The following is a 7,310-nucleotide window of genomic DNA, read 5'->3' as shown; positions in this document are numbered from 1 at the left end:
AGAAAGAGGAGGGACTGTAAGAGCGTGAATTGTTGAGACCAAGATTAGAAAAGCACAGGGACAAATAGCCAAACAAGTGGAAGCACAATGAATTATGAAACAAAGGCTGTGGAGCCCCCAGCTGGATCAGGCCCTCTGAATAAGTGAGACAATTGAATAGTTTGAACTGTTTGGGAGGCATCCAGGCTGTGGGACTGAGACCTGTCCTTAGTGCATGAGCTGGCTGTTTGGAACCTGGGGCTTATGTGGAGACACTTTGCTCAGCCTGGAAGGAGGGGACTGGAGTTGCCTGTACTGAATCCACCAGGTTTAAACGAACCCTCATGGGAGTCATTGCACTGGAGGAGATGGGAATGGAGGGGATGGGCTGGGGGAAGATGGGGGCGGGGAAGGGCGAGGACAGGTCACTGCCTATCTGTACAGACCTCCAGGTCTTGTATGGTAGGTATTGAGATTAAAGGCATGTGTCGCCAATCTGGCTGTATCCTTAAACACACAGAGATCTTCCTAGCTCTGCTTCCCAAGTACCGGGATTTAAGACGTGAACAACTACTGCCAGCTTCTGCTATGGCTTGCTCTGACCCCAAGGCAACTTTATTAATATATAAATAAAATCACATTTCAGTACAAATAAAATATCACTATAGTGATAAAAGCCTAATAATAACACAATACTTACAGAACACAAGAAATTAAATAAATTAAAAATTCTCATCTGATAAAAGTCTAATATAAAAAAGATACATTGAACACTAGAATTCAGATAAACAAAACAAAGTTCTAACCCGATGAAAGTCTAATATCCAAAATATACACATTGAACACAGGAAATCATAGAAAGAACAAAATTCTCATGTGATAAAGGTCAAATATCATAAATATAATTATTGAACACAAAATTAAACAAAAGAAAAATTCTCTGGAGATAAATATCTAATATCCAAAATATGCATATTGATCACAAAAAATAAATAATACCAAAATTTTCATCTGATTAAAGTCTAATATCCAAAATATACATATTTAACATAAGATATTATATAAAACAAAAATTCTAATTTGTTAAGAGTCTAATAACCAATACAAAAACATTGAACACCAAAATTAGATACATGAAACAAAAATTCTCATCTGATAAAAGTGAAATATCAAGAATATATTGATTGGACACAAGAAATTAAATAAATATTTTTCTCTGTAAAATGCTAATATCCAAAATATACATATTTAATACTAAAAGTTCAATAAAACAAAAGTTTTCATCTTTTTTTTTTTCCAGACAGAGTTTCTCTGTGTAGCTTTGCGCTTTTCCTGGATCTTGCTTGATAGATCAGCCTGGCCTTGAACTCTCAGAGATCCACCTGCCTCTGCCTCCCAGAGTGCTGGGATTAAAGGCATGCACCACCACCACCCAGCAAGTTCTCATCTTATAGAGGCCAAATACCTAAAATATACATATTGAGCACAAAAAATTAGATAAATAAAAAAATCTCATGTGATAAAGGTATATCAAAATATACACATCAAACAAAAAAAATCAGATAAATAAAACAAAACTTCTCATTTGATTATGGTCTAATATGAACAACATAGGTATTGGACCCAAGAAATCACATAAATAAAACAAAATATCTCATCTAATAAAGCTCTAATATCCACATTATACATATTGAAAATAATTAGATAAAGAAAACACAAATTTCCATCTGATAAAATTCTGTTATGCATAATATAAATATGGAACACTAGAAATTAAAGAAAACAAAATTCTTATCTGATTAAGGGTTAATATGCAAAATACCTATTGAACACAAGAAATCAGATAAATAAAACCAAAATTATTTGATAAAGTTCTAATATCCAAATTATGCACATTGAACACAAGTTACCAGATAAATAAAAAATATATTGTCATTAGATAAAGTTCTGATATTCAAAATAAACTTGTTGAACACAAGAAATCAGATAAAACAAATATTCAAACCTGATAACTGTCTAATATCCAAAATAAACATAATGACCATAATTAGATAAATAAAAATTTACATCTGACAAATTTCTAATATCCAACATATACATATGGAATACAAGTAATTAGATAAAACAAAAATTCTTATCTTTTAATGTCTAATACCCCAAAAAACGCATTAATCCGAAGAGATCAGATAAATGAAAAAATATTCTCATCTGATAAAGGTATTCTATTCAACACAAGAAATCAGATAGATAAAACAGAAATTATGATCAGATAAAGGACTAGTATCTGAAATACACACATTGAACCCAAGATATCACATAAATAAAACATAATTCTCATCTGATAAAAGTCATATCCAAAATATACATCTTGAACACAAGAAATCGGATAAGTAAAACAAAAATACTTATCTCAAAGAGGTCTAATCCAAAATATACATATTGAACATAATTAGATAAATTAAACAAAAGTATTCACCTGATAAAGATCTAATAATCAGAATATATATTAAAAACAAGAAATCATATAAATAGAACCAAAAGTCTCATCTAGTAAATGACTAATATCAAAAACATTCACATTGAACACACATACAAAAACAAACAAAAAACCCAAAATTCTCATGTGAAAAAGGTTGAATATCAAAAATATATTTATTGAACCCAAGAAATCAGATAAGCAAAAAAAATATTCTCACACGATGAAGGTCTAATATCTAAAATATACATGTGGAACACAAGAAATCAGGAAAAGAAAACAAATTTTTCATGTGATAATGTGATAATGAAAAACATACTTATTGAACAATAGAAATTAAATACAACAAAAATTCTCATTTGATAAAGGCCTAACATTCAAAATATATAGATTGAACACGACAAATGAAATAAAACAAAAGTTTTCACTTGAAAATGGTCTATAAACAAAATGCATATATTGCACACTAGAAACAAAAAAATAATACAATTCTCATCTGATAAATGTCTAATATCCAAAGTATCCAAACTAAACACAAGTAATCAGAAAAACAAAAAAATTCTCATGTGATAAAGATGAAATTTCAAATATATTCTTATTGAACATACAAAATTAAGTGAAACATAATTTCTCACCTGATGAAGCTCTAATATCCAAAATATACATATTAAACATAAGAAATCAGAAAAAGAAAATGAAATCCTCATGTGATACAGGTCAATATTAAAAATGTACTTTTTGAACATAAAAAATTAAATAAGGGCTGGGGAGGTGGCTCAGTGGTTAAGAGCACCAAACTGTTCTTCCAGAGGTCCTGAGTTCAATTCCCAGCAACCACATGGTGGCTCACAAACACTTGTAATGAGATCTGGTGCTCACTTCTGGCCTGCAGGGACACATACAGGTAGAATACTGTACACATAAATAAATAAATCTTGAAAATTTTTAAATAAAACAAAAATTCTCATCTGATAAAATTTGAATTATCCAAAATATACAAGAAATTAGATAAATAAAAGAAAAAAATTCTCACCTGATAAAGGTCTACTATAAAAAAGTTTACACATTGAACACAAGAAATTAGATAAATAAAAGAAAAATTCTCATCTGATAAAGGTCTAATATACAAAATGTACACATTGAACATAAGAAACAAGAGAAACAAACTCAAATTCCTCATCTCATAAAGGTCTAATAACCAAAATATACAATTTGAACATAATTAAATAAATAAAACAAAAATTCTCATGTGATAAAGGTCTAATATCAAAATATACTTATTGACCACAAGAATTAAGGTAAAACATAATTTTCACAAGTTACGTCTAATATCCAAAATATACACATTCTACACAAATCGTCATCTGATAAAGGTTGAATATCCCAAATATACACATTCAACACAGGAAATCATGTAAACAAAAAAAATTCATCTGATAAAGGTCTAATGTCCAAAATATACATATTGAACAGACTTAGGTAAATAAAACAAAATTTCTCATCTGATAAAGTTCTAATATCAAAAATATATATATATATATATATATATATATATATATATATATATATTGCACAAGAAATTTAATAAAAAAATTTTTCACCTGATAAAGGTCTCATATAAAAATATGCATAAGCTACACAAGAAATCAGAAAACAAATTTCTTATGTGATAAAGGTAAAATATAAAATACATACATATTGTTCACAATAATATGAATAAAACAAAAATTCTCATCTGATTAATGTTTAATAACCTAAATATATATATTGAATACAAAAAATGAATAAACAAGTCATATCCAAAATAAACATATTGATCCCAAGGAATCAGAAAAATAACACTAAAATTCTCATCTGATAAAGGTCCAATACCAAAAATTCTCGTCTGATAAAGCCTAATATCCAACATATACATATTGAGCAGAAGAAATCAGATAATAAAACAAATTTCTAATGTAATATAATTAAAATAGAAAAAAGTCATACTGATTGAACAAAAGAAATTAAATAACAAAATAATGCTTACCTGAGAAAAGTCTTATATACAAAATATGCATATTGAACACAAGAAATCACAAAAAGAGAAGAAAATTCGCATATGATAAAAGTGAAATATAAGAAGACACTTATTGAACACAAGCAATTAAATAAAATGAAAAATTCTCCCCTAATAAATTTTTATAGCCAAAATATACATATTGACCACTAGATCAGACCAATAATACAAAATTTCTTTCTGATAAAAGTCTAATATTAAAAATATTCATATTGAACACAAGACATCAGATAAATGAATCTAAAATTCTCATCTGATAAAGGACTAACATGCAAAATATACATACTGAACACAAGTAATCAGAAAAACCAAATATGCTGATGTGATAAAGGTCAATATCAAAAATATTGTTATTGAGCATATGAAATTAGATAAAACAAAAATTCTCATTTGATAAAGGTCTAATACCCAAAATATACATATTGAGAAATAAAAATCATATAAATAAAATAATATTTCTCATCTGCTAAAGGTCTAATATCAAAAATATACATAGTAATAACAAATAATCATAAGTGCCAAAAAATCTTATGTGATAATGGTGTAATATCAAATATTGTTATTGAACACAGTAAATTAGATAAAACAAATTTTCTCAGCTTGTAAGTGTCGCATTTCCAAAATATACTTATTGAACACAAGAAATTAAATAAAATAAAAATTCTTCCATCATAAATGGCTATATCCAAAATATACATATTGAGCACTAGAAAACAGATAAATTTAATAAAAATCTCATCTGTTGAAAGTCTAATATCCAAAATATACATATTTAATACAAGAAATCAGAAAAAGAAAACAAAATCCTCATGTGATGAAGGCCAAATATCAAAAATATTATTATTGAACACAAGAAACTAAAGAAGATAAAAATTCTTCCCTGATAAAGATCTAATATCCAAACTGTACATATTCAAAACAAGAAATAAGAAAAAGAAAACAAAATCCTCATGTGATAAATGTCAAATATCAAAAACATACTAATTGAACAGAAGACAATAAATAAAACAAAAATCCCCCCCTAATAAATATTCTCAAATAATGAACAATTAGGATCTCTTCTTCTGAGACAGACATGGTGCTGTTGAGCATTTCATGAAATACACATCTCACAGACTTGTGAAAACCTCTCTGTCATAGCGTGCTTTCTTAACATCTTTATTACACTGAGTTATCAGGCACAGCAATTAGAATGGGAAAAATTTATCATAGCCCACAATGCCAGGTAAGAGTTCCATTTTGGAGAAATCAAGGTAGGAACTCAACTAATCATATCACATCCACATCCAAGAGCAGAGATAAACAAATGCACCCATGCTGCCTGTTTGTGCATGATTATGCACTATGTTCTTCATATTTACACAATACAGGGTACAGACAATGAAATGATTTTGCCCATTTTGGGGAGTCTTATCTCAATGAACAATTAACAAAATCCCACAGACACTTGTTCAAAGTAAATCTTATCTATATAACTTCTCACTGAGGGTCCTTCCTCCCAGGTGACTAGTTTAATTCAGTCTGATAATAAAAGTTAATAATGATACCTACCCAGCATCACTGTCAGGATTTGTGGAGATTTCTGTCTGCATTCAGAACTGTGGTCCTCAACCTGTGGGTCACCATCCCATTGGGGGGGGTTGCATATCAGATATCCTGCACATCAAATATTTGAATTATGATTCATAACAGTAGCAAACATAAAATTAAGAATCAATGAAACAATTAGGGTTCATCATAACATGAGGAACTACTGTTAATACAATTTAAAGGGTCAGAGTATTGGACAAATTAAGAACAATTCATCTGGAGTGTCCAGTGGAACCATTTCGTCTATGTGCCTATATATGAAGGGGCTTGCAAAGGATTTTCCTGAATATCCTTTGCTTTATAGGAAACTCATGTTCTGTGTGGAAGGCTGCAGCTGTCTGGACACCTTTATTACCCAGTAACAGCAGAACACTTTGAGCTACTCAACAGCGAATACAACAACCACCACACACATGCTGATGACACAGATTTTAGTCACACTGAGCTGTATGACCATATCATACTCCTATGCATACTTGTTCCTAGGCTATGTCAGCCTCTTACTCTAGCATAACTCTGCCTAGCTGTTTCCTGTAGATTCTTTAACAGGAAATTGTTTAACAATTGTCCTTCTCAGTCAGCATTAAGCCTTTAATGTCTTGTGACTAAGGAGATAAGGAGATGCAGGAAGTTATGAAGAACTGTACCATATATAAATTTCTATGATATTTTTACCTTGTGTACATAAAATTTCAGTAGGAGATTAACATTCAACTCCACACATGGAAAGAACTAAAGAAAGTCCAATCAATTAGAGAGAGATGAAGGGGGTGCTGAAGGGCTTCCCTTGTATCCGAGTAGAGGCTCCTGCAAAGGTCAGCTTGACTTCTAGTGTATTATGAAGAAAGCTCATTAGCAGGGAAGCAATGTCAGTTCCCATGACATCTGCAGCTCTTCCCTGGACATTCTATTGTATCCTGGAGTGCCCTAGCATCCTCTGTGATGTCAGTTATGATGTGGCAATACCAAATGCCCTTGGGAAATTTATTCAATATCTTCTCCATATACTGATGAACATGTTGGCATACTGAAGAGTCTAATTAAGAAAGAGAATGGAGAGGGTAGAGAGAACAGAGAGTGGCAGAAGAAAGCTGACCTTCAGCCTCAGAGTAAAACATCAAGAAAGAAATGGTCAAGAGAATTGTGTAATGAGTTCTGTGGAGGAAAAGAGAAGCTTATTGGAGGAAGTGGTCTTGAACTGAATCTTCC

This window comes from Onychomys torridus, unplaced genomic scaffold, assembly GCF_903995425.1.
Source record: "Onychomys torridus unplaced genomic scaffold, mOncTor1.1, whole genome shotgun sequence".
Classification (NCBI taxonomy): Eukaryota; Metazoa; Chordata; class Mammalia; order Rodentia; family Cricetidae; genus Onychomys; species Onychomys torridus.
This window is presented reverse-complemented; position numbering follows the sequence as displayed.